At 53.0% G+C, this 25,549-nt stretch overlaps 1 protein-coding gene across 1 annotated transcript in view; it reads left to right on the forward strand.

Moving 5' to 3' along the window:
• Positions 1-24,441: 24,441 nt before the first annotated feature.
• The window catches only part of LOC134341844 (lysophosphatidic acid receptor 5-like), a 10,065-nt gene continuing 8,957 nt past the window's right edge, over positions 24,442-25,549 (forward strand). The window contains exon 1 of the mRNA XM_063039778.1: positions 24,442-24,546. The gene's annotated coding sequence lies outside the window, so the exon portion shown is untranslated. The remainder of the gene's footprint in view (positions 24,547-25,549) is intronic.

Here is a 25,549-nt window from a genome sequence, read left to right on the forward strand (position 1 = left end):
CAATACGTAATCTAGCAGAGAGAGAGAAAAAAATAATAAATAAAATAAAACAAAACAAAATAATAAATAAACAAGTAAATCAATTACGTATATTGAATAGATTATTTTAAAATGTACAGAAACAGAAATATTGTATATTTTTTAAAAAGTGAGGTCGTGTCCAAGGGTTCAATGTCCATTCAGGAATGGGACGGCAGAGGGGAAGAAGCTGTTCCTGAATCGCTGAGTGTGTGTCTTCAGGCTCCTGTACCTCCTACCTGATGGTGACGGTGAGAAAAGGGACAAGCCCTGGGTGCTGGAGGGTCCTTAATCATGGACGCTGCCTTTCTGAGACACCGCTCCCTGAAGATGTCCCGGGTACTTTGTCGGCGAGAGCCCAAGATGGAGCCGACTAGATTTACAACCCTCTGCAGCTTCTTTCGGTCCTGTGCAGTAGCCCCTCCGTACCAGACAGTGATGCAGCCTGTCAGAATAGTACAACTAGAGAAGTTTTTGAGTGTATTTGCCAAATCTCTTCAAACTCCTAATAAAGTATAGCAGCTGTCTTGCCTTCTTTATGACTACATCAATATGTTGGGACCAGGTCAGATCCTCAGAGATCTTGACACCCGGGAACTTGAAGCTGCTCACTCTCTCCACTTCTGATCCCTCTCTGAGGATGGGTACGTGTTCCCTCGTCTCACCCTTCCTGAAGTCCACAATCAGCTCTTTGGTCTGACTGACGTTGAGGGCCAGGTTGTTGCTGGGGCTCCATTCCACTAGTTGGCACATCTCACTCCTGTACGCCCTCCCGTCACCACCTGAGATTCTACCAACGATGGGTGTTCGTCAGTAAATCTAATAATGGACGCTGCCTTTCTGCGGCACCGCTCCCTGAAGATGTTCCTGGGTACTATACTCCCTGGCCCTTTGAGTTCCTCCAGAAACAATATTTTTTTCCCACCAGTCGATCCCTTTCCAAATATGGCTGATCTTTGATTTGTAGCCACATGCTTCTGGTCTGATACCTCCTCCTCCTCCTCCTCCTCCCCACAGACTCCAGCGCCCGCCACTTTCTGGAGCCCCAAAGGCTCTGCTTCCTCAGAGATCTCAGAACACGCTGGAGGAACTCAGCAGGTCGGGCAGCATCCGTGGAAACGGTGGGTCGACGTTTCGGGCCGGAGCCCTTCGTCAGGACTGTAGAGGGAAGGGGGAAGAGGCCCTATAAAGAAGGTGGGGGGAGGGTGGGAAGGAGAAGACTGGTAGGTTCCAGGTGAAAAACCAGTCAGGGGAAAGATAAAGGGGTGAGGGGAGGGGAGGCAGGGAGGGGACAGGCAGGAAAGGTGAAGGAGGAATAGGGGAAAGCACAAAGGGTAGTAGAAGGAGGTGGAACCGTGAGGGAGGTGATAGGCCGCTGGGGGGGGCGGGTGGACTTGGAGTTGGGTCCGAAGGTAAACAGATAGATAGCTAGACCGACAGATAGATAGACGGATAGACAGATAGACAGACATACTGATATATAGATAGATATATATATGGATAGACAGATAGATAGACAGATAAATAGATGGATAGATAGCTTCTGACAACTAAGTCCAACTCCTGACCTTCTCGTGTGGCTTAGATTCTAAGCCCGGCGGAACTGTTTCTACTGACAGGAGAAGGGGCGAAGGCGGGTCCTGGCACCTTCGGGTAAATGGAGCTCGTCAGCCTGGGAGGGCAGTCCATCTGCCTTTGACAAGGTCCCGCATGGGAGGTTAGTTAGGAAAATTCATTCGCTAGGTATACATGGAGAGGTGGTAAATTGGATTAGACATTGGCTCGATGGGAGAAGCCAGAGAGTGGTGGTAGAGAATTGCTTCTCCGAGTGGAGGCCTGTGACTAGTGGTGTGCCACAGAGATCGGTGCTGGGTCCATTGTTATTTGTCATCTATATCAATGATCTGGATGATAATGTGGTAAATTGGATCAGCAAGTTTGCTGATGATACAAAGATTGGAGGTGTAGTAGACAGTGAGGAAGGTTTTCAGAGCCTGCAGAGGGACTTGGACCATCTGGAAAAATGGGCTGAAAAATGGCAGATGGAGTTTAATACTGACGTGTGAGGTATTGCACGTTGGAAAGACAAACCAAGGTAGAACATACAGGGTTAATGGTAAGGCACTGAGGAGTGCCGTGGAACAGAGGGATCTGGGAATACAGATACAAAATTCCCTAAAAGTGGCGTCACAGGTAGATAGGGTCGTAAAGAGAGCTTTTGGTACATTGGCCTTTATTAATCAAAGTATTGAGTATAAGAGCTGGAATGTTATGATGAGGTTGTATAAGGCATTGGTGAGGCCGAATCTGGAGTATTGTGTACAGTTTTGGTCACCAAATTACAGGAAGGATATAAATAAGGTTGAAAGAGTGCAGAGAAGGTTTACAAGGATGTTGCCGGGACTTGAGAAACTCAGTTACAGAGAAAGGTTGAATAGATTAGGACTTTATTCCCTGGAGCGTAGAAGAATGAGGGGAGATTTGATAGTGGTATATAAAATTATGATGGGTATAGATAGAGTGAATGCAAGCAGGCTTTTTCCACTGAGGCAAGGGGAGAAAAAAACCAGAGGACATGGGTTAAGGGTGAGAGGGGAAAAGTTTAAAGGGAACATTAGCGGGGGCTTCTTCACACAGAGAGTGGTGGGAGTATGGAATGAGCTGCCAGACGAGGTGGTAAATGCGGGTTCTTTTTTAACATTTAAGAATAAATTGGACAGATACATGGATGGGAGGTGTATGGAGGGATATGGTCCGTGTGCAGGTCAGTGGGACTAGGCAGAAAATGGTTCGGCACAGCCAAGAAGGGCCAAAAGGCCTGTTTCTGTGCTGTAGTTTCTATGGTTTCTAAGGGAGGGAAAACTGATTTCAAACCTCCGCTGCCTTGCGGCCATACCCACTCATGGGAAAGGCTTCGGGAGTAAACCCTGAGGACAAACCCGGAGATGGAGTCCCTAAGGCAGTCCGACGTTGCCTTCAAACTCGTTCTGGCAACTCCTGCGAAGGCAGCGGTGCCAAGCTGTATCGGCCCTGGTGTCCTTCCCTTGGACAACATCGGTGTCGTGGAGAGGGGAGACTCGCAGCGTGGGCAACTGCCGGTCTTCCATACAACCTCGCCCAGGCCTGCGCCCTGGAGAGTGAAGACTTTCCAGGCGCAGATCCATGGTCTCGCAAAGACTAATGGATGCCACCACCAGATAGATAGAAAGATTGATAGATAGATAGATAGATAGATAGATAGATAGACAGATAGATAGATAGAAAGATTGATTGTTAGATAGATGGACAGACAGATAGATATTTAGACAGATAGATAGACAGATAGACAGATAGATAGATAGATAGATAGATAGATAAATAGACAGATAAATAGGTAGATAGATAGATAGATAGATAGATAGATAGGTAGATAGTTAAATAGACAGATAGGTAGATAGATAATAAAATAAAGGCATCCGTTAGTCTTGCGGGGCCATGGATCTGCACCTGGAAAGTCTTTACTCTCCAGGGCGCAGGCCTGGGCAAGGTTGTGTGGAAGACTGGCAGTTGCCCATGCCAGATAGTTAGATAGACAGATAGTTAGGTAGATAGATAGAGAGAGAGAGAGACAGACAGACAGACAGAGAGATAGATAGATAGACATATAGATAGATAGATAGATAGATAGATAGATAGATAGATAGATAGATAGATAGATAGATAGATAGACAGATAGATAGAAAGATTGATAGATAGATAGATAGATAGATAGATAGATAGATAGATAGATAGATAGATAGATAGATAGATAGATAGAAAGATTGATTGTTAGATAGATGGACAGACAGATAGATATTTAGACAGATAGATAGACAGATAGACAGATAGATAGATAGATAGATAGATAGATAGATAAATAGACAGATAAATAGGTAGATAGATAGATAGATAGATAGATAGATAGGTAGATAGTTAAATAGACAGATAGGTAGATAGATAATAAAATAAAGGCATCCGTTAGTCTTGCGGGGCCATGGATCTGCACCTGGAAAGTCTTTACTCTCCAGGGCGCAGGCCTGGGCAAGGTTGTGTGGAAGACTGGCAGTTGCCCATGCCAGATAGTTAGATAGACAGATAGTTAGGTAGATAGATAGATAGAGAGAGAGACAGACAGACAGACAGAGAGATAGATAGATAGACATATAGATATGTTTATAAAATAGTTAAATTAAATAAATAGGGCAAAAACAGAAATAAAAAAGTAGTGAGGTAGTGTCCAAGGGTTCAATGTCCATTCAGAAATCGGACGGCGGAGGGGAAGAAGCTGTTCCTGAATCGCTGAGTGTGTGTCTTCAGGCTCCTGTACCTCCTACCTGATGGTAACAGTGAGAAAAGGGACAAGCCCTGGGTGCTGGAGGGTCCTTAATCATGGACGCTGCCTTTCTGAGACACCGCTCCCTGAAGATGTCCCGGGTACTTTGTCGGCGAGAGCCCAAGATGGAGCCGACTAGATTTACAACCCTCTGCAGCTTCTTTCGGTCCTGTGCAGTAGCCCCTCCGTACCAGACAGTGATGCAGCCCGTCAGAATGGTCTCCACCGTACAACTAGGGAAGTTTTCGAGTGTTTTAGGTGACAAACCGAATCCCTTCAAACTCCTAATGAAGTACAGTCACTGTCTTGCCTTCTTTATAACTACATCGATGTGTTGGGACCAGGTCAGATCCTCAGGGATCTTGACACCCGGGAACTTGAAGCTGCTCACTCTCTCCACTTCTGATCCCTCTCTGAGGATGGGTACGTGTTCCCTCGTCTCACCCTTCCTGAAGTCCACAATCAGCTCTTTGGTCTGACTGACGTTGAGGGCCAGGTTGTTGCTGGGGCACCATTCCACTAGTTGGCACATCTCGCTCCTGTACGCCCTCCCGTCACCACCGGAGATCCTACCAACGATGGTTGTATCGTCAGCAAGTTTTAGATGGCATCTACGGCCCACAATGTTGTGCCAACCACGTAACCTACTCCAGAAACTGCCCAGAATTTCCACACCGCATCGCCCTCTATTTTTCTAAGTTCCACGTACCTACCCAACAGTCTCTTAAAAGACCCCGTCGTATCCGCCTCCACCACCGTGGCCGGCAGCCCGTTCCACACACTCACCGCTCTCTGCGTGAAAAACTTACCCCTGCTTCCAAACAGCTTAAAACTGTGCCCCATCGTGCGAGCCATTCCAGCCCTGGGGGAAAAGCCAGTGACTATCCACACGATCAATGTCTCTCATCATCTTACACACCTCCCATCCTCTGTCGCTCCAAGGCGAAAAGGTTCACTCCACCAAGCATGTCCCTGCCTTAGAAATTACTAGGGTTACCCATAGCCCTCTATTTTCCTGAGCTCCTTGTACCTGTCCAGGAGTCTCTTAAAAGACCCTGTCGTATCCGCCTCCACCACCGTGGCCGGCAGCCCATTCCACGCACTCACCACTCTCTGTGTAAAAAACTTACCCCCTGACATCTCCTCTGTACCTACTCCCCAGCACCTTAAACCTGTGCCCTCTTGTGGCAGCCATTTCCAGCCCTGGGGGAAAAGCCTCGATCAATGCCTCTCATCATCTTATACACCTCTATCAGGTCACCTCTCGTCCTCCGTCGCTCCAAGGAGAAAAGGTTCACTCCACCAAGGTTTGGGAAGGGTTTGATGGCTCTGAACTTCTGCTCGCTGGAATTAAGTCGAGTGGTGGGGGGGGGTTGATCTCGGCAGAACCTATTGAACGTTGAAAGGCCTTAAAACTTGACGGGGGAAAAAGTAAGGTTTGAGGTCGTGTAGCAGTATTTCTGTGGAGTACAGGAAATCACAGCGGCATGACAGAGGAGTTGGCCAAAGCAAATCGGAAGGCGCTACTGGCAGGGATGTGAGTTTTTGCAAAAGGTGAGGCAGCTGTAGGACAGGTCAGTTCCAAAAATGAAGAAATACTCCAATGGTAAAATAGTACAACTGTGGCTGACAAGGGAAATCAAAGCTAATGTAAAAGCAAAAGAGGACATACAACAAGGCAAAAATAAATGAGAAGATACAGAATTGGGTAGCTTTTGAAAACCTACAGAGAGCAACTAAAAATCATTAGAAGAGAAAAGATGAGATATGAAAGCAAGCTAGCAAATAATATCGAATTGGACAGTTAAAGTTTTTTTTTCCCCTCGGGTATGTAAAAAAATGAAAGGGAGATGAGAGTGGATATGGGAAACACAAAATATCCGGTGCTCCCGGTGGGGCCTCCTCGACGTCGGTGAGACCCGACGCAGATTGGGGGACCGCTTCGTCGAGCACCTCCGCTCCGTCCGCCGCAACAGGCCGGATCTCCCGGTAGCCACCCACTTCAACTCTGCTTCCCATTCCCATTCGGATATGTCCATACATGGCCTCCTCTACTGCCATGATGAGGCCAAACTCAGGTTGGAGGAGCAACACTGCATATAGACTACCTCGTCTAGGTCGTCTCCAGCCCCTTGGTATGAACATAGAATTCTCCAACTTCCGGTAATTCCCTCCCCCTCCCTTCCCCTATCCCTATTTCACTCTGCCCCCTCCCCCAGCTGCCTATCACCTCCCTCACGGTTCCACCTCCTTCTACTACCCTTTGTGTTTCCCCCTATTCCTTCTTCACCTTTCCTGCCTATCCCCTCCCTGCTTCCTCTCCCTACCCCTTTATCTTTCCCCTGACTGGTTTTTCACCTGGAACCGACCAGCCTTCTCCTTCCCACCCTCCCCCCACCTTCTTCATAGGGGCCTCTGCCCCTTCCCCCCTACAGTCCTGACGAAGGGTTCCGGCCCGAAACGTCGACCGGTTGTTTCCACGGATGCTGCCCGACCTGCTGCGTTCCTCCAGCGTGTTGTACGTGTGGCTTTGACCCCAGCACCTGCAGGGTATTTTGTGTTTACGAGTCATTTCAACCGTAACTGCAGCTACAGGACGCGGTAAAGAACGAGACGACGTTTTCCGGGAGCATGGTGCCACGTGAAAAGGGCAGGGCCCCTCTACAGCCCTCACCTTCAACCTCGTCTCGTCGATGGGAACGCCCGTCTGCAATTAGCTCTTGCAGAAGGCATTACTACAGAGGGTCACATACCTTTTTCAGACTTGAATTGACTTTTAATGCTTTACATCTCTCATATGCACGAGGAGGAAAAATCTTGACATCACGTTTCCGTCTAAGAGTTGCAATTATAGTAATTTATAATAAACATTGACGGTTAAAATAACATAGAAATACTGTTGTGTCAGTGGGAATTAACCAGTCTGATGGCCGGGTGGAAGAAGCTGTCCCGGAGCCTGTCGGTCCGGGCTTTTATGCTGCGGTACCGTTTCCCGGACGGTAGCAGCTGGGACAGTTTGTGGTTGGGGGTGACTCGGGTCCCCAATGATCCTTCGGGCCCTTTACACGCACCCGTCTCTGTAAATGTCCTGAACAGTGGGAAGTTCACATCTACAGATGCGCTGGGCTGTCCACACCACTCTCTGCAGAGTCCTGCGATCGAGGGAGGTACAATTCCCGTACCAGGCAGTGATGCAGCCAGTCAGGATGCTCTCAGTTGTGCCCCTGTGGAAAGTTCTTAGGATTTAGGGGGCCCATACCAAACTTCTTCACCCTTCTGAGGTGAAAGAGGCGCTGTTGTGTTTTTTTCACAACACAACCAGTACGTACAGACCATATATATCTATCTATATATCAGTCTGTCTATCTATCTGTCTATCCGTCTGTCTATCTGTCTATCTATCTGTCAGTCTAGCTATCTATCTGTTTACCTTCGGACCCCACTCCAAGTCCACCGCCCCCCCCCCGCAGCTGCCTATCACCTCCCTCATGGTTCCACCTCCTTCTGCGACCCATTGTGTTTTCCCCTATTCCTTCTTCACCTTTCCTGCCTGTCCCCTCCCTGCCTCCCCTCCCCTCACCCCTTTCTCTTTCCCCTGACTGGTTTTTCACCTGGAACCTACCAGCCTTCTCCTTCCCACCCTCCCCCCCCGCCTTCTTCATAGGGGGGCCTCTGCCCCCTTCCCTCTACAGTCCCGACGAAGGGTTCCGGCCCGAAACGTCGACCGGTCGTTTCCGCGGATGCTGCCCGACCTGCTGAGTTCCTCCAGCGCGTTGTGAGGGTGGATATAGGACCGCTAGGAAATGAGGCAGGAGAAATAATAGCGGGGGACAAGGAGATGGCAGATGAACTAAATGAGTATTTTGCATCCGCCTTCGCTGTGGAAGACACTAGCAGTGCGCCTGGTGTTGTAGTGTGTGAAGGAAGAGAAGTGGGTACAGTTACAAGGGAGAAGGTGAGGAATAGACTAAGGGTACATAAGTCACCTGGACCAGATGAACTGCACCCTAGGGTTCTGAAAGAAGTAGCGTTAGAGACTGTGGAGGCACTAGAAATGATCCTTCAAAAATCATTAGACTCTGGCATGGTGCCCGAGGACTGGAAAATTGCAAATCTCACCCCACTCTTTGAGAAAGGAGGAAGGCAGCAGAAAGGAAATTACAGACCAGTCAGCCGGACCTCAGCGGTTGGGAAGACGTTGGAGTCAATTGTTCAGGATGAGGTGATGGAGTACTTGGTGACACAGGACAAGGTAGGGACAAAGTCAGCACGGTTTCCTTAAGGGAAAAGCCTGCCTGGCGAACCTGCTGGAATTCCCTGAGGAGATTACAAGTAGGTTAGATAAAGAGGATGCAGTGGACGTTGTATATCTGGACTTCCGGAAGGTTTTTGATAAGCACATGAGGCTCCTTAGCAAGTTGAGAAACCATGGTATTACAGGAAATACATAGTTAGAGCATTGGCTGGTTGGTAGGAGAGGCAGCGAGTGGGAATACAAGGATCCTTTTCTGGTTGGCTGCCAAGTGACTGGTGGTGTTCTGCAGCGGGGGGGGGGGGGGGACCGCTTCCTATTATGATTTAGAGATGATGGAATAGATGGCCTTGTCGCCAATTTTGCAGATGCTACTCGGCGATTCAGGAACAGCTTCTCCCCTTCTGCCGCCCGATTCCTAAACGGACGTTGAACCCGCGAACACTGCCTCACCTGTTTTAGCTGCACGATTTTTTAATCTATTCAACATTCGTATCCTGCAATTGATTCATTTGTTTACCTATTATTATTTTCTTCCAGATAACGCATTGGACCGCTGCGGCTGAGTTAACAAATTTCACGTCATGTGATAATAAACCTGATTCTGATTAGGCGCCGGCTGGCAGCACAGTGGTATCAGCGCCGGACTTCAAAGCAGGAGGTCCTGAGTTCGAATCCAGCCGGTTCTGATGGCCTACTCCTGCACCTATTTTCTATGTTTCTATGCTTCTATGAGAGAGGTCCGTAACGAGCCACCAGAGAGAGAGGAACACCGTCCCTCTGGTACGCAGGTCCGGAGCCTCTCGCCGGCTGGTGGTGTGGTTATCGGTCCGGCGAACTTAAGTTTACATTTTGACGCCGTGACTCAGTGCTGGGACCCCAGTTGTTTCCAATATATATTAATGACTTGGATGAGGGAATTAAATGCAGCATCTCCAAGTTTGCGGATGACACGAAGCTGGGTGGCAGTGTTAGCAGTGAGGAGGATGCTAAGAGGATGCAGGGTGACTTGGATAGGTTGGGTGAGTGGGCAAATTCATGGCAGATGCAATTTAATGTGGATAAATGTGAAGTTATCCACTTTGGTGGCAAAAATAGGAAAACAGATTATTATCTGAATGGTGGCTGATTAGGAAAAGGGGAGGTGCAACGAGACCTGGGTGTCATTATACACCAGTCATTGAAAGTGGGCATGCAGGTACAGCAGGCGGTGAAAAAGGCGAATGGTATGCTGGCATTTATAGCGAGAGGATTCGAGTACAGGAGCAGGGAGGTACTACTGCAGTTGTACAAGGCCTTGGTGAGACCACACCTGGAGTATTGTGTGCAGTTTTGGTCCCCTAATCTGAGGAAAGACATCCTTGCCGTAGAGGGAGTACAAAGAAGGTTCACCAGATTGATTCCTGGGATGGCAGGTCTTTCATATGAAGAAAGACTGGATGAACTGGGCTTGTACTCGTTGGAATTTAGAAGATTGAGGGGGGATCTGATTGAAACGTATAAGATCCTAAAGGGATCGGACAGGCTAGATGCAGGAAGATTGTTCCCGATGTTGGGGAAGTCCAGAACGAGGGGTCACAGTTTGAGGATAAAGGGGAAGCCTTTTAGGACCGAGATGAGGAAAAACTTCTTCACACAGAGAGTGGTGAATCTGTGGAATTCTCTGCCACAGGAAACAGTTGAGGCCAGTTCATTGGCTATGTTTAAGAGGGAGTTAGATATGGTCCTTGTGGCTACAGGGACCAGGGGGTATGGAGGGAAGGCTGGGGCGGGGTTCAGAGTTGGATGATCAGCCATGATCATACTGAATGGCGGTGCAGGCTCGAAGGGCCCAATGGCCTACTGCTGCACCTATTTTCTATGTTTCTATGTTTCTACGATGTTCGGGAACGCTGTTCTTTCTTGTGGGTGTGGGAGCAGGGATTTAGCGGTCTTTCTGTCGGGGAGAGACGAAGAGGGCGGGCGCGAAACAGAGGGAGTTGGTAGACCGCCGGACGGAGTGGAGCTGAGGAGGTCCGAGGGTCCGAGGAGGAGGTCGACGGGAACAAATGACGTTCGCGCAACAGACTATTCCCGGAGAATGGGCCCTTTTCCTATTTCTTTGTTGCTTTACTGACCCATACAGTGTTGGCGCGTGGCCAAGTGGTTAAGGTCGCCCGTTCGAGCCTCAGCTGAGGCGCCGCATTGTATCCTTGAGAAAGGCACCTAACCACACACATCGCTCTGGTGCCAAGCTGTATCGGCTCTAGTGTCCTTCCCTTGGACAACTTCGGTGGCGTGGAGAGGGGAGACCTGCAGCCTGGGCAGCAGCCGGTCTTCCTACGCCCTGCAAAACCTTCCATGGTCTAACGGATGCCTATATAACCTTATAGTCAAATTAAGTATTATGATGCTCAATCGTTTAGACCATAAGACAAAGGAGCAGAAGTCGGCCATTCGGCCCATCGAACCTGCTCCGCCATTTTATCATGAGCTGATCCATTCTCCCATTTAGTCCCACTCCCCCGCCTTCTCACCATAACCTTTCATGCCCTGGCTACTCAGATACCTATCAATCTCTGCCTTAAATACACCCAATGACTTGGCCTCCACAGCTGCCTGTGGCGACAAATTCCATAGATTCACCACCCTCCGACTAAAAAAATTTCTTCGCATTTCTGTTCTGAAAGGGCGCCCTTCAATCCTTAAGCCGTGCCCTCTCGTACTAGACTCCCCCATCACGGGAAACAACTTTGCCACATCCACTCTGTCCATGCCTTTTAACATTCGAAATGTTTCTATGAGGCCTCCCCTCATTCTTCTAAACTCCAAGGAATACAGTCCAAGAGCGGACTAACGTTCCTCATATGTTAACCCTCTCATTCCCGGAATCATTCTAGTGAATCTTCTCTGTATCCTCTCCAACGTCAGCACATCCTTTCTTAAATAAGGAGATTAAAACTGCCCACAGTACTCCAAGTGAGGTCTCACCAGCGCCTTATAGAGCCTCAACATCACATCCCTGCTCCTATACTCTATTCCTCTAGACATGAATGCCAGCATTGCATTCGCCTTCTTCACCACTGACTCAACCTGGAGGTTAACTTTAAAGGTATCCTGTACGAGGACTCCCAAGTCCCGTTGCATCTCAGAACTTTGAATTCTTTCCCCATTTCAATAATAGTCTGCCCGTTTATTCGACCTGACTCGGGCTCGGACTCCAGAACCAGGCGAGGCAACAGAAGGAAGGGGAAGGGAAGGGACTCAGAGAGGGGGTTTCGAGCCTCAACATCAGATCGCATATTGCGTACTGTTCGTTATGTGGTACTGAATTGTAACCGGGGGGGGGGGGGGGATTGTTTTTTTAGTCAACGAGATTTCCAAATAATACAGATGAAAACTTCACCAGCAGTTTATGAACGTGGAGTGACTTGACCCCGATAGACACGTGGAACCAAACAGGGCGCAAAGTTGCAAGGTAAAAGTAAAGACGGAAGTGGAACCCGACAAAGAATTGATGAGAGTACATACAATCATTCCCACTGGGAGGGTAACAGCAACAGCACAGATCCAGAGACTCCGGACAACACTGAAGAGCCGAGCTGACAGACAAGATTATCCTGATATGTAACACTACTCCTCCCACCACCCCCCCTCAGAATATTGGGGCATTGACCCAACCAAAAAAAAACCACGCTACACACCAAAACGAAATGTCATCAAAATTTGGGGGGAAAAAATCGTTAACACTCCCAGCAATATTGTGCTACCACAATGTTCAGGAAAACTTGAAGCATTTGAAGAACTACACACAGTGACGATGAAATGGGAACGGCGAAACAGCAGAAAGGATTTGAAACAAAAACCAAAAATTGAAACCTTGAGCGAGAGAGAGAGAGAGAGACAGAGACAGAGAGACGGAGAGGGAGAGAGCGAGAGTGAGAGAGAGACAGAAACCCAGAGAGAGACAGAGAGACGGAGATAGAGAGAGACAGAAACCCAGAGAGAGACAGAGAGACGGAGATAGAGAGAGACAGAGAGAGAGAGAGAGAGAGAGAGAGAGAGAGACAGAAACCCACAGAGAGACAGGGAGACGGAGATAGAGAGAGACAGAGAGAGAGAGAGAGAGAGAGAGAGAGAGAGACAGAAACCCAGAGAGAGACAGGGAGACGGAGATAGAGAGAGACAGAGAGGGAGAGAGCGAGAGAGAGAGAGACACACAAACCCAGAGAGAGACAGGGAGACGGAGATAGAGAAAGACAGAGAGGGAGAGAGCGAGAGAGAGAGAGAGAAACCCAGAGAGAGACAGAGAGACGGAGATAGATAGAGACAGAGAGGGAGAGAGCGAGAGTGAGAGAGAGACACCAACCCAGAGAGAGACAGGGAGACGGAGATAGAGAGAGACAGAGAGGGAGAGAGACACAAACCCAGAGAGAGACAGGGAGACGGAGATAGAGAGAGACAGAGAGGGAGAGAGTGAGAGTGAGAGAGAGACACAAACCCAGAGAGAGACAGAGAGACGGAGATAGAGAGAGAGAGAGCGAGAGAGAGAGAGACAGAAACCCAGAGAGAGACAGAGAGACGGAGATAGAGAGAGACAGAGAGGGAGAGAGCGAGAGTGAGAGAGAGACAGAAACCCAGAGAGAGACAGAGAGACGGAGATAGAGAGAGACAGAGAGGGAGAGAGCGAGAGAGAGAGAGAGACAGAAACCCAGAGAGAGACAGAGAGACGGAGATAGAGAGAGACAGAGAGGGAGAGAGCGAGAGTGAGAGAGAGAGACAGAAACCCAGAGAGAGACAGAGAGACGGAGATAGAGAGAGACAGAGAGGGAGAGAGAGAGAGAGACAGAAACCCAGAGAGAGACAGAGAGACGGAGATAGAGAGAGACAGAGAGGGAGAGAGCGAGAGAGAGAGAGACAGAGACCCAGAGAGAGACAGAGAGACGGAGATAGAGAGAGACAGAGAGGGAGAGAGCGAGAGTGAGAGAGAGACACCAACCCAGAGAGAGACAGGGAGACGGAGATAGAGAGAGACAGAGAGGGAGAGAGCGAGAGAGAGAGAGAGACACAAACCCAGAGAGAGACAGGGAGACGGAGATAGAGAGAGACAGAGAGGGAGAGAGCGAGAGTGAGAGAGAGACACAAACCCAGAGAGAGACAGAGAGACGGAGATAGAGAGAGACAGAGAGAGAGAGAGCGAGAGAGAGAGAGACAGAAACCCAGAGAGAGACAGGGAGATGGAGATAGAGAGAGACAGAGAGGGAGAGAGCGAGAGAGAGGGAGGGCGAGAGAGAGAGAAAGAGAGAGCAAGACAGCGAAAGAGCGAGAGGAGGATAGAGAGAGCGAGAGAGACACACACAGGAACAGAGAAAGAGAGGGAGCGTGTGATAGAGAGAGATCGAGAGAGAGCGAGAGGGGGGGAGAGAGGGAGAAAGAGAGAGTGAGTGAGAGAGCGAAAGAGAGAGATGGGATTAGAGAGTGCGAGTGAGAGAAAGAAAGGGGGTGAGAGAGAGAAGGAGAGTGCGAGAGAGCGAAAGAGAGAGGGGGGAATAGAGAGAGAAACAGAGAGAGGGAGAGAGCGGGGGGGAGAGCGAAAGAGAGAGAGAGAGGAAGAAAGATGGTGGTAGAGAGAGGGAGGGAGAGAGAAAGGGAAAGAGAGAGACAGATAGAAAGAGAGAAAGACAGATAGAGAGAGGGAGCGAGGAAGGGAGGCAGGGAGGGAAGGAGAGAGAGGGCACTTTATGGTCAAATCTCGAGATTTTGCCCCTCGAGAGGGCACAAGGGGGATTGATCGCGGCCCCGGCCCACCCCACCCCGCTCCTCCATCTCCTTTTTCTCCCCCTTGTTAAGTACTGAATAAGCACCTCCGCGCACATTCTCCGTGTCCGAGCAAATGTCCCCCCTTCCACCACCACCCCCGCCGAGCCCTCCTCCCCACCTCTATCCCCTAGCGGTCCCACCCTCTCCCTCGCTTCTCCTCCTGCTCCAGAAGAGAGTCGGGTCAGAAAGCCCCCTTAATCCTGGTCGCCAAGGCTTTCTTAGACCCCTTCTCCCCCCGGCTTCATTGTAATCCCCGACGGGTCTCCGTTCGACCCCGGCGTCCGAGGTTACCCCCGTTTTCCTCCTCGAAGGAACTTCCCCGCTTCCCCCGGACGCCCGGAGGCTCCCCGGTCCCCCGCCCCTCCCGCGAAGGGGATCGTGCACACTCCGCGCCGGTGATCTCGCCCCCCCACCCCCATGTCTGAGGCGGGGACCTGCCGGATTCAGGAGGTGTTCCCAATTCAGTCCTCCTCGCTCCTGCCCCAGGTCCCCCGCAGTTCCTGAGGGTCTTTACAGCCGGGGGAGGTAAGGGCGACCAGCTCCCGCTACCTACCAAATGCCCCCAACGGCGTGCGTCTCAAACAGCCCCTGACGGCCGAGTCCAGCTCCCGGCCTTCGCGTGTGTGGCTAGGCTACCGAGCCCGGTGGGGGTCGGGGCGGGGGGGGGACCCGTTTCTCCCGACCGGAGAAGTGGGAGGGTGGGGAGGGGTTCAGCCTGCGACACGGGCCAGCGGCCCGCCCTCCCTATTGCCCTGACCAGGCCCGCGTCTCTGGACAGCGAGGACGCGACACCCGCGGTCTCAGAGAGCGGAGGGTGCCCCCTCGTCATTTGCCCTGCCCCGATGTCAGACTCTTCCCCAAGCACCGTCCGTGTCCGTATACTCCCGCTGTCCCGTGAGTCGGGAAGCTGTGGCTCACCGTTCCCGGAACCGTGTCACATAGTGTGAGCAGAATTATCTGCAGCTTAATGTGAAAGAGACTAAGGAGCTGGTGGTAGACCTGAGGAGAGCTAAGGTACCGGTGACCCCTGTTTCCATCCAGGGGATCAGTGTGGGACATGGTGGAGGATTACAAATACCTGGGGATAGGAATTGATAATAAACTGGACTGGTCAAAGAACACTGAGGCTGTCTACAAGAAGGGTCAGAGCTGTCTCTATTTCCTGAGGAGACTGAGGTCCTTTAACATCTGCCAGACGATACTGAGGATGTTCTACGAGTCTGTGGTGGCCAGTGCGATCATGTTTGCTGTTGTGTGCTGGGGCAGCAGGCTGAGGGTTAGCAGACACCAACAGAATCAACAAACTCATCCGTAAGGCCAGTGATGTTGTGGGGATGGAACTGGACTCTCTGACGGTGGTGTCTGAAAAGAGGACGCTGTCTAAGTCGCATCCCATCTTGGTCAATGTCTCCCATCCACTACATAATGTACTGGGTGGGCACAGGAGTACATTCAGCCAGAGACTCATTCCACCGAGATGCAGCACAGAGCGTCATAGGAAGTCATTCCTGCCTGTGGCCATCAAACTTTACAACTCCTCCCCTGGAGGGTCAGACACCCTGAGCCAATAGGCTGGTCCTGGACTTATTTCCTGGCATAATTTACATATTACTATTTAACTATTTATGGTTTTATTACTATTTATTATTTATGGTGCAACTGTAACGGAAACTAATTTCCCCCGGGATCAATAAAATATGACTAGGACTATGTTCACCCGCAGAAAGGCCAGTCACCCGGCCGGGCTCACTGACCCACACAGCGGGCCCAGCGCTCCTCCCGTCGGACCGTGTCTACTTATTGATTTAAGGAACCTTCCTGGACACTGTCAACAAACCCAGCCCCGCCTAAACCCCTTGCACGAAGAAGCTCTCATTTTACATTAGCGAAGCTAAAGTCCGCTCTCCCCCCCAACCCCACCCTCACGATTACACATTTTTAAAAAAAAATTGCACATTTCCTTAATACTCTATTCTTGGTCGGTGCAACTGTAACGAAACCCAATTTCCCTCGGGATCAATAAAGTATGTCTATCTATCTATCTATCTAATAGGATTACATATTTGTTCCCCAATACACCGTACGCCTTCTTAACCACAGAGTCAACCTGCGCAGCTGCTTTTGAGTGGACTCGGACCCCAAGATCCCTCTGACTGCACCTTGGGGATCTCGGCTGGAGGGTGCTGCATAAAGCGGTGCCCTGCAATAAGTTCTTCAGTCTGTACACGGATCTCCCAGCCGCGTGTCACTTCTGCGGGCTGGAGGAGACCGTGTACCACATGTACGTGGAGTGCGTGAGGCTGCAGCCCCTTTTCGCGTTTTTGCGTGGGCTGCTTCTCGCCTTCTGGTTGCATTTCAGTCCCACCCTATTTATATATGGTCATCCAGTAAGGAGGGGGGCACAGAGGGATGAGGATGTCCTTGTCAACTTGCTCCTGGGGCTGGCGAAAATTGCCATCCGTGGCTCCTGGAAAAGGGTGGCAGGAGGTTCTCCCCGGGCGGACTGCCTGGCTATGTTTAGGGGGTATGTTCGTGCCCGGGTGAACATTGAAAAGGAATACGCACAGTCCACGGCGACCGTAGAGGTGTTCCGGGACCGTTGGGCTCCGCGGGGTGTAAATGCCATCATTGATGAGGATGGCAATATATTGGTTTAAGATGTATTGTCTGTTTGTAGTGTAGTAAATATGTTAGTCACTGGGTTTGTAAATATTGTATAGCACTGACATTTGTAATAAAGAATTTTGTATTAAAAAAAAAAGATCCCTCTGACTCTCCACACTGCCAAGAGTCTCACCATTAATACTATATTCTCCCATCATATTTGACCTACCAATACGAAGCACCTCACACTTATCTGGGTTGAACTCCATCTGCCACTTCTCAGCCCAGTTTTGCATCCTATCGATGTCCCGCCGTAACCTCTGACAGCCCTCCACACTATCCACAACACATCCAACCTTTGTGCCATCAGCAAATTCACTAACCCATCCCTCCTACTCTCAATTTCACGGGTGATGAAGGCGTGCGGTGTGTTGGCCTTCATCAATCGTGGGATTGAGTTAAGGAGCCGAGAGGTGATGTTACAACTATATATAGGACCCTGGTCAGGCCCCACTTGGAGTACTGTGCTCAGTTCTGGTCGCCTCACTACAGGAAGGACGTGGAAACCATAGAAAGGGTGCAGAGGAGATTTACAAGGGTGTTTAAACATTGACTTCTCTAACTTCCGCTAGGCCCCACCTCCCCCTCGTACCCCATCTGTTACTCTTTTTAATGCACACATTCTTTCTCTCACTCTCCTTTTTCTCCCTCTGTCCCTCTGAATATACCTATACCTCTTGCCCATCCTCTGGGTCACCCCCCCCGTCTTTCTTCCCGGACCTCCTGTCCCATGATCCTCTCGTATCCCCTTTTGCCGATCACCTGTCCAGCTCTCGGCTCTATCCCTCCCCGTCCTGTCTTCTCCTATCATTTTGCATCTGCCCCTCCCCCTCCAGCTTTCAAATCCCTTACTCACTCTTCCTTCAGTTAGTCCTGACGAAGGGTCTCGGCCTGAAACGTCGACTGTACCTCTTCCTATAGATGCTGCCTGGCCTGCTGCGTTCACCAGCAACTTTGATGTGTGTTGTTTACAAGGGTGTTGCCTGGATTGGGGAGCATGCCTTATGAGAATAGGTTGAGTGAACTCTCTCTCTCTCTCTCTCTGTCCCCCCTCCCCTTCTCCCTCCCAATCCGTCGCTCACCCTTCCGCTCCCCCTCCCCAGGTGACCCATATCCTGAGAAAGGACGCCGCCACTCCCGTCACCTCCTCTCAGCCGCTGTGCCAGATCGTGAACTCTTCCTGTGCACTGAGGAGTGGGGAGGGGGGTGGGTTCAATGCACGGGGCGCAGGGGAGCAGGACCCCTCCCGCGGGACGTTCTGGAGCGGTGGGGGAGGGGGGGCATTGCGACCTGCCGCAGCGACGCTGGAAATCGAGTGGATAACTTTGCTAGGCCTCGACAAACTTCAGAAGGACATTGGGCGGAGTACGGGCGAGTGGAGGGTCAAGTTGGGGCCGCTGATGTCGGAGTGGGAACGTCCAAATATCTTTGATTTTCTGAATTAAAATTAAATATAAATCATATATTCTTAGAATATGTCAAACACGGGGTGAGGATCCCATCACAGACTCTCAGGTCCTGACACACAGAGTGAATCTCCCTCCACACCGTCCCATCACACACTCCCAGGGTCAGACACACAGAGTGAATCTCCCTCCACACCGTCCCATCACACACTCCCGGGGTCAGACACACAGAGTGAATCTCCCTCCACACCGTCCCATCACACACTCCCGGGGTCAGACACACAGAGAGAATCTCCCTCCACACCGTCCCATCACACACTGCCGGGTTCAGACACACAGAGTGAATCTCCCTCCGCACCGTCCCATCACACACTCCCGGGGTCAGACACACAGAGTGAATCTCCCTCCACACCGTCCCATCACACACTCCCGGGGTCAGACACACAGAGTGAATCTCCCTCCACACCGTCCCATCACACACTCCTGGGGTCAGACACTGAGTGAATCTCCCTCCACACCGTCCCATCACACACTCCCGGGGTCAGACACAGAGTGAATCTCCCACCACACCGTCCCATCACACACTCCCGGGGTCAGACACAGAGTGAATCTCCCTCCACACCGTCCCATCACACACTCCCGGGGTCAGACACACAGAGTGAATCTCCCTCCACACCGTCCCATCACACAGTCCCGGGGTCAGACACAGAGTGAATCTCCCTCCACACCGTCCCATCACACACTCCCGGGGTCAGACACACAGAGTGAATCTCCCTCCACACCGTCCCATCACACACTCCCGGGGTCAGACACAGAGTGAATCGCCCTCCACACCGTCCCATCACACACTCCCGGGGTCAGACACACAGAGTGAATCTCCCTCCACACCGTCCCATCACACACTCCCGGGGTCAGACACAGAGTGAATCTCCCTCCACACCGTCCCATCACACACTCCCCGGGTCAGACACAAAGTGAATCTCCCTCCACACCGTCCCATCACACACTCCCGGGGTGAGACACAGAGTGAATCTCCCTCCACACCGTCCCATCACACACTCCCGGGGTCAGACACAGAGTGAATCTCCCTCCACACCGTCCCATCACACACTCCCGGGGTCAGACACACAGAGTGAATCTCCCTCCGCACCGTCCCATCACACACTCCCGGGGTCAGACACAGAGTGAATATCCCTCCACACCGTCCCATCACACACTCTCGGGGTCAGACACAGAGTGAATCTCCCTTCACACCGACCCATCACACACTCCCGGGGTCAGACACACAGAGTGAATCTCCCTCCGCACTGTCTCATCACACACTCCCGGGGTCAGACACACAGAGTGAATCTCCCTCCACACCGTCCCATCACACACACCCGGGGTAAGACACAGAGTGAATCTCCCTCCACACCGTCCCATCACAGACTCCCAGGGGTCAGACACAGAGTGAATCTCCCTCCACACCATCCCATCACACACTCCCGGGGTCAGACACACAGAGTGAATCTCCCTCCACACCGTCCCATCACACACTTCCGGGGTGAGACACAAAGTGAATCTCCCTCCACACCGTCCCATCACACACTCCCCGGGTCAGACACAAAGTGAATCTTCCTCCACACCGTCCCATCACACACTCCCGGGGTCAGACACAGAGTGAATCTCCCTCCACACTGTCCCATCACACACTCCCGGGGTCAGACACACAGAGTGAATCTCCCTCCACACCGTCCCATCACACACTCCCGGGGTCAGACACACAGAGTGAATCTCCCTCCGCACTGTCTCATCACACACTCCTGGGGTCAGACACACAGAGTGAATCTCCCTCCACACCGTCCCATCACACACTCCCGGGGTCAGACACAGAGTGAATCTCCCTCCACACCGTCCCATCACAGACTCCCAGGGGTCAGACACAGAGTGAATCTCCCTCCACACCGTCCCATCACACACTCCCGGGGTCAGACACACAGAGTGAATCTCCCTCCACACCGTCCTATCACACACTCCCGGGGTCAGACACAGAGTGAATCTCCCTCCACACCATCCCATCACACACTCCCGGGGTCAGACACACAGAGTGAATCTCCCTCCACACCGTCCCATCACACACTCCCGGGGTCAGACACAGAGTGAATCTCCCTCCAGACCGTCCCATCACACACTCCCGGGGTCAGACACACAGAGTGAATCTCCCTCCGCACCGTCCCATCACACACTCCCGGGGTCAGACACAGAGTGAATCTCCCTCCACACCGTCCCATCACACACTCTCGGGGTCAGACACAGAGTGAATCTCCCTCCACACCGACCCATCACACACTCCTGGGGTCAGACACACAGAGTGAATCTCCCTCCACACCGTCCCATCACACACTCCCGGGGTCAGACACAGAGTGAATCTCCCTCCACACAGTCCCATCACACACTCCCGGGGTCAGACACAGAGTGAATCTCCCTCCACACCGTCCCATCACACACTCCCGGGGTCAGACACACAGAGTGAATCTCCCTCCATACCGTCCCATCACACACTCCCGGGGTCACACACAGAGTGAATCTCTCTCCACACCGTCCCATCACACACTCCCGGGGTCAGACACACAGAGTGAATCTCCCTCCACACAGTCCCATCACACACTCCCGGGGTCAGACACAGAGTGAATCTCCCTCCACACCGTCCCATCACACACTCCCGGGGTCAGACACAGAGTGAATCTCCCTCCACACCGTCCCATCACACACTCCTGGGGTCAGACACAGAGTGAATCTCCCTCCACACCGTCCCATCACACACTCCTGGGGTGAGACACAGAGTGAATCTCCCTCCACACCGTCCCATCACACACTCCCGGGGTCAGACACAGAGTGAATCTCCCTCCACACCGTCCCATCACACACTCCCGGGGTCAGACACACAGAGTGAATCTCCCTCCGCACCGTCGCATCACACACTCCCGGGGTCAGACACAGAGTGAATCTCCCTCCACACCGTCCCATCACAGACTCCCGGGGTCAGACACAGAGTGAATCTCCCTCCACACCGTCCCATCACACACTCCCGGGGTCAGACACAGAGTGAATCTCCCTCCACACCGTCCCATCACACACTCCCGGGGTCAGACACACAGAGTGAATCTCCCTCCACACCGTCCCATCACACACTCCCGGGGTCAGACACACAGAGTGAATCTCCCTCCACAGCGTCCCATCACACACTCCCGGGGTCAGACACACAGAGTGAATCTCCCTCCACACCGTCCCATCACACACTCCCGGGGTCAGACACAGAGTGAATCTCCCTCCACACCGTCCCATCACACACTCCCGGGGTCAGACACAGAGTGAATCTCCCTCCACACTGTCCCATCACACACTCCCCGGGGTCAGACACAGAGTGAATCTCCCTCCACACCGTCCCATCCCACATTTCCGGGGTCAGACACAGAGTGAATCTCCCTCCACACCGTCCCATCACACACTCCCGGGGTCAGACACAGAGTGAATCTCCCTCCACACCGTCCCATCCCACATTTCCGGGGTCAGACACAGAGTCAATCTCCCTCCACACCGTCCCATCACACACTCCCGGGGTCAGACACACAGAGTGAATCTCCCTCCACACCGTCCCATCACACACTCCCGGGGTCAGACACAGAGTGAATCTCCCTCCACACCTTCCCATCACACACTCCCGGGGTCAGACACACAGAGTGAATCTCCCTCCACACCGTCCCATCACACACTCCCGGGGTCAGACACACAGAGTGAATCTCCCTCCACACCGTCCCATCACACACTCCCGGGGTCAGACACACAGAGTGAATCTCCCTCCACACCGTCCCATCACACACTCCCGGGGTCAGACACACAGAGTGAATCTCCCTCCACACCGTCCCATCACACACTCCCGGGGTCAGACACACAGAGTGAATCTCCCTCCACACCGTCCCATCACACACTCCCGGGGTCAGACACACAGAGTGAATCTCCCTCCACACCGTCCCATCACACACTCCCGGGGTCAGACACACAGAGTGAATCTCCCTCCACACCGTCCCATCACACACTCCCGGGGTCAGACACACAGAGTGAATCTCCCTCCACACCGTCCCATCACACACTCCTGGGGTCAGACACAGAGTGAATCTCCCTCCACACCGTCCCATCACACACTCCCGGGGTCAGACACACAGAGTGAATCTCCCTCCACACCGTCCCATCACACACTCCTGGGGTCAGACACAGAGTTCCCAGTTGCCTCTCCCAATAGCTTCGCCCTGAACTTCCTACTCCCGAATCTCAACGGCGTCCGTCTCATTCCCAATGGCGTTGGCCCCATTGAAAGTTTTTTCCCTCCCCCCATTTACAATATCCTCTGTCTAATCCCATCGGTTGCTTCCCTGTTCCCAATTCCCTTTGGCTTATCCCCAATGATTTTTGGCCCGTCTTCAATGAGTAAACTCAAACCCGTTTGCCCCCTTTGCCGGGACCTCCTGTCCACTCCCGTCACATCCCACCTCCCCCCCCCCCGCTCTATTGCCGAACACCCATTCCCCAGCCGGTCACACCTTCCCCATTTGCAAGGCTGCGGTCCCCTTTCCTGGTTTACTCTGCCCCATTCTCGACGCTGTCCGTCTAGTTAACTTTGGCGTCTGTCACATTCCCAATGTGCCCCATTCCCAACGCTCTCCCCACCGTTCTCCTGGCCGCTCCCCACCCCCCCCAGACCGAATACTCCCAGCGATTCCTGACTGATATTTCAGAATTCCCGATAATCCTTCCCCCGGTTTCCCGGTTTTCCCGCCATTTACCGGACGCTGGACAGAAGCGGACGTCTGCCCCCCCCACTTCCCGCTGTCGTTCCCGGATCCGTCCCCGCCCCGTCTCTCCTTCCCTGAGGGCCCCTGCCCAAATCCCCTCTTCCCATCCCCACTCCCGATGACCCCGTTCCCATTCCCCAGGGGCCCCTTGCCCGACTCCCGGCGACCTCTCCCCGGTCCCAGCACCTGCTCTCCCAAATCCGAACGGCCTCTTCCCCATTCCCAGAGGCCGTCCCATTCCCATTTCTCCTTTCTTCAGCCCCTTTCCTCAGACACCTCTGGTGGTCACAGATGGGGAAGGGTCGGAAACAGAGAGAGAGTAAAATTAGACAGAGGAGTCTAATTCTAATCAGGCCGTTCGGCCCGTCGAGCCTGCTCCGCCATCGCATAGCGGCTGATTTACTATCCCTCTCAACCCCAACCACCACCCCCACCCCCCGCATTCTCCTGCCCTCTGCCTGCAACTTTTCACGCCCTGACTCATTGAGAAACTGTCAACTTCCCATTTAAGCAGACTTGGCGGCCGCGGGGCGGATTCCGCACATTCACCCCGCCCTCCGGTTAAAGAAATCCCTGCTACCCCCACCCCCCCACCCCGCCCGTCCTGAGCGTTCGTCCCTCTGTTCGGAGGCCGCGCCCCTCTGTTGCTCCCCTCTCCCATTCCCCCACCCTCACTCCCTCTCACCCAGCACCCCTTCCCTCCTTCCCTGGCCCCCACATCTCCCCCCTCCTCATCTTCCCCCCCTATTCCCTCCCTCCCTCTCCCCACCCCCCTCACGCTTTCCAGCTCCCCTTTCCCTCCTTCCCCATCCCCCTCTGCCCTTCCCCATTTCCCCCACCCTTGCCCCCCCACGCCACTCCTCCTCCCCCGACCCCACCCCTCCTCTTCCGTCTTTCCCTTCCTGCGTCCACCACCCCCACCCCCCCCCCCCTCCACAACCCGCCCCTCCGGCCCTCCTCCCTCCACCGGCCCGTTTCCGGGTTCCGGGCCCCGGGGTGCGCCGCCACCAGGGGGAATACGGTAGCGGTTGGCACCGCCCCCCGCCCCCGCCCCCACCCCCCCGAGGGGGACGGATCCCGTTGCGGCCGCCGCGGGACGAGGGCGGGGGGGGGGGGGCGCGGCTTCTCGCTGCCTCTGCCCGGCTCACAGTCCAGAGCCCCGCCGCACGGCCCGCGGTGCTACAGCCCGGCGGAGGAGATCGCACTCGACGGCGGGGAGAAGGCCCGGTACGTCCCCGGGGCGGGGGGTCGCCACCCGCGCCCCGGGCCCTCACGGGCCGAGGCGGAGAGGGGTGGGTGGGAGAGGCGGAGGGGAGGATGGGAGAGGGTCGATGAGGGGAAAGGGCCGCGGAGGGAGTGAGATGGAGGAAATGTGACATTTCAGAATGTCCGAAGGTTGCATCAAGTGCGTACCTGTTAGTGGGTGTGCGTGTGTATCGGACCAGCTCCTGCACCCCTCCCTCTCTCTCTCCTTCACGCCCTCTCCCCTTTTCCGCCCCTCCTCTCCCACACACCCCCCTCTCCGTTCCCCGCTGTAACCCTCTCTCCCCACGCACCCCCACCCCGCCCCACCTCCTCCTCTCTCCGCACTCACTGTCTCTGTACCCCGACTGTCTCTCTCTGTCCTTCTCTCTGTGCCTAACTCTATCTCTCTCCCCTCCTCTCTCTATCTCTCTCTCCAGCACTTTCTCTATCGCTATGCATCTCCCTCTCCCTCACTCTTCCTCCCTATCTCCCTCTCTACCCCCTCCCTCCCCCTACCCCCTCTCTCACCATCTCTCTGCCTAAGTGTCTGTCTCTCTCTCTTTCTCCATCTCTCTCTCCCCTCTCTCCCTCCTCTCCCTGTCTGTCCCTCTTTCCAACCCTCTCTCTACCCCCTCCCTCCCCACCCCCTCTCTCGCCATCTCTCTGCCTAAGTGTGTGTCTCCCTCTCTTTCTCCCTCTCTCCCTGTCTGTCCCTCTTTCTAACCCTCTCTCTACCCCCTCCCTCCCCACCCCCTCTCTCGCCATCTCTCTGCCTGTGTGTCTCTCTCTCTTTCTCCCTCTCTCTCTCCCTCCTCTCCCTGTCTGTCCCTCTTTCTAACCCTCTCTCTACCCCCTCCCTCCCCCTACCCCCTCTCTCGCCATGTCTCTCTGTCTCCCCTTCTCTCTCTCTCTCTCCGTCTCTCTCTCTTTCTCACTCTCTCTCCCTTCCCCCCTCGCCCGCATTTCTTTCCCTCTCCCCTCCCCC

This window comes from Mobula hypostoma, unplaced genomic scaffold (assembly GCF_963921235.1).
Source record: "Mobula hypostoma unplaced genomic scaffold, sMobHyp1.1 scaffold_170, whole genome shotgun sequence".
NCBI lineage: Eukaryota > Metazoa > Chordata > Chondrichthyes > Myliobatiformes > Myliobatidae > Mobula > Mobula hypostoma.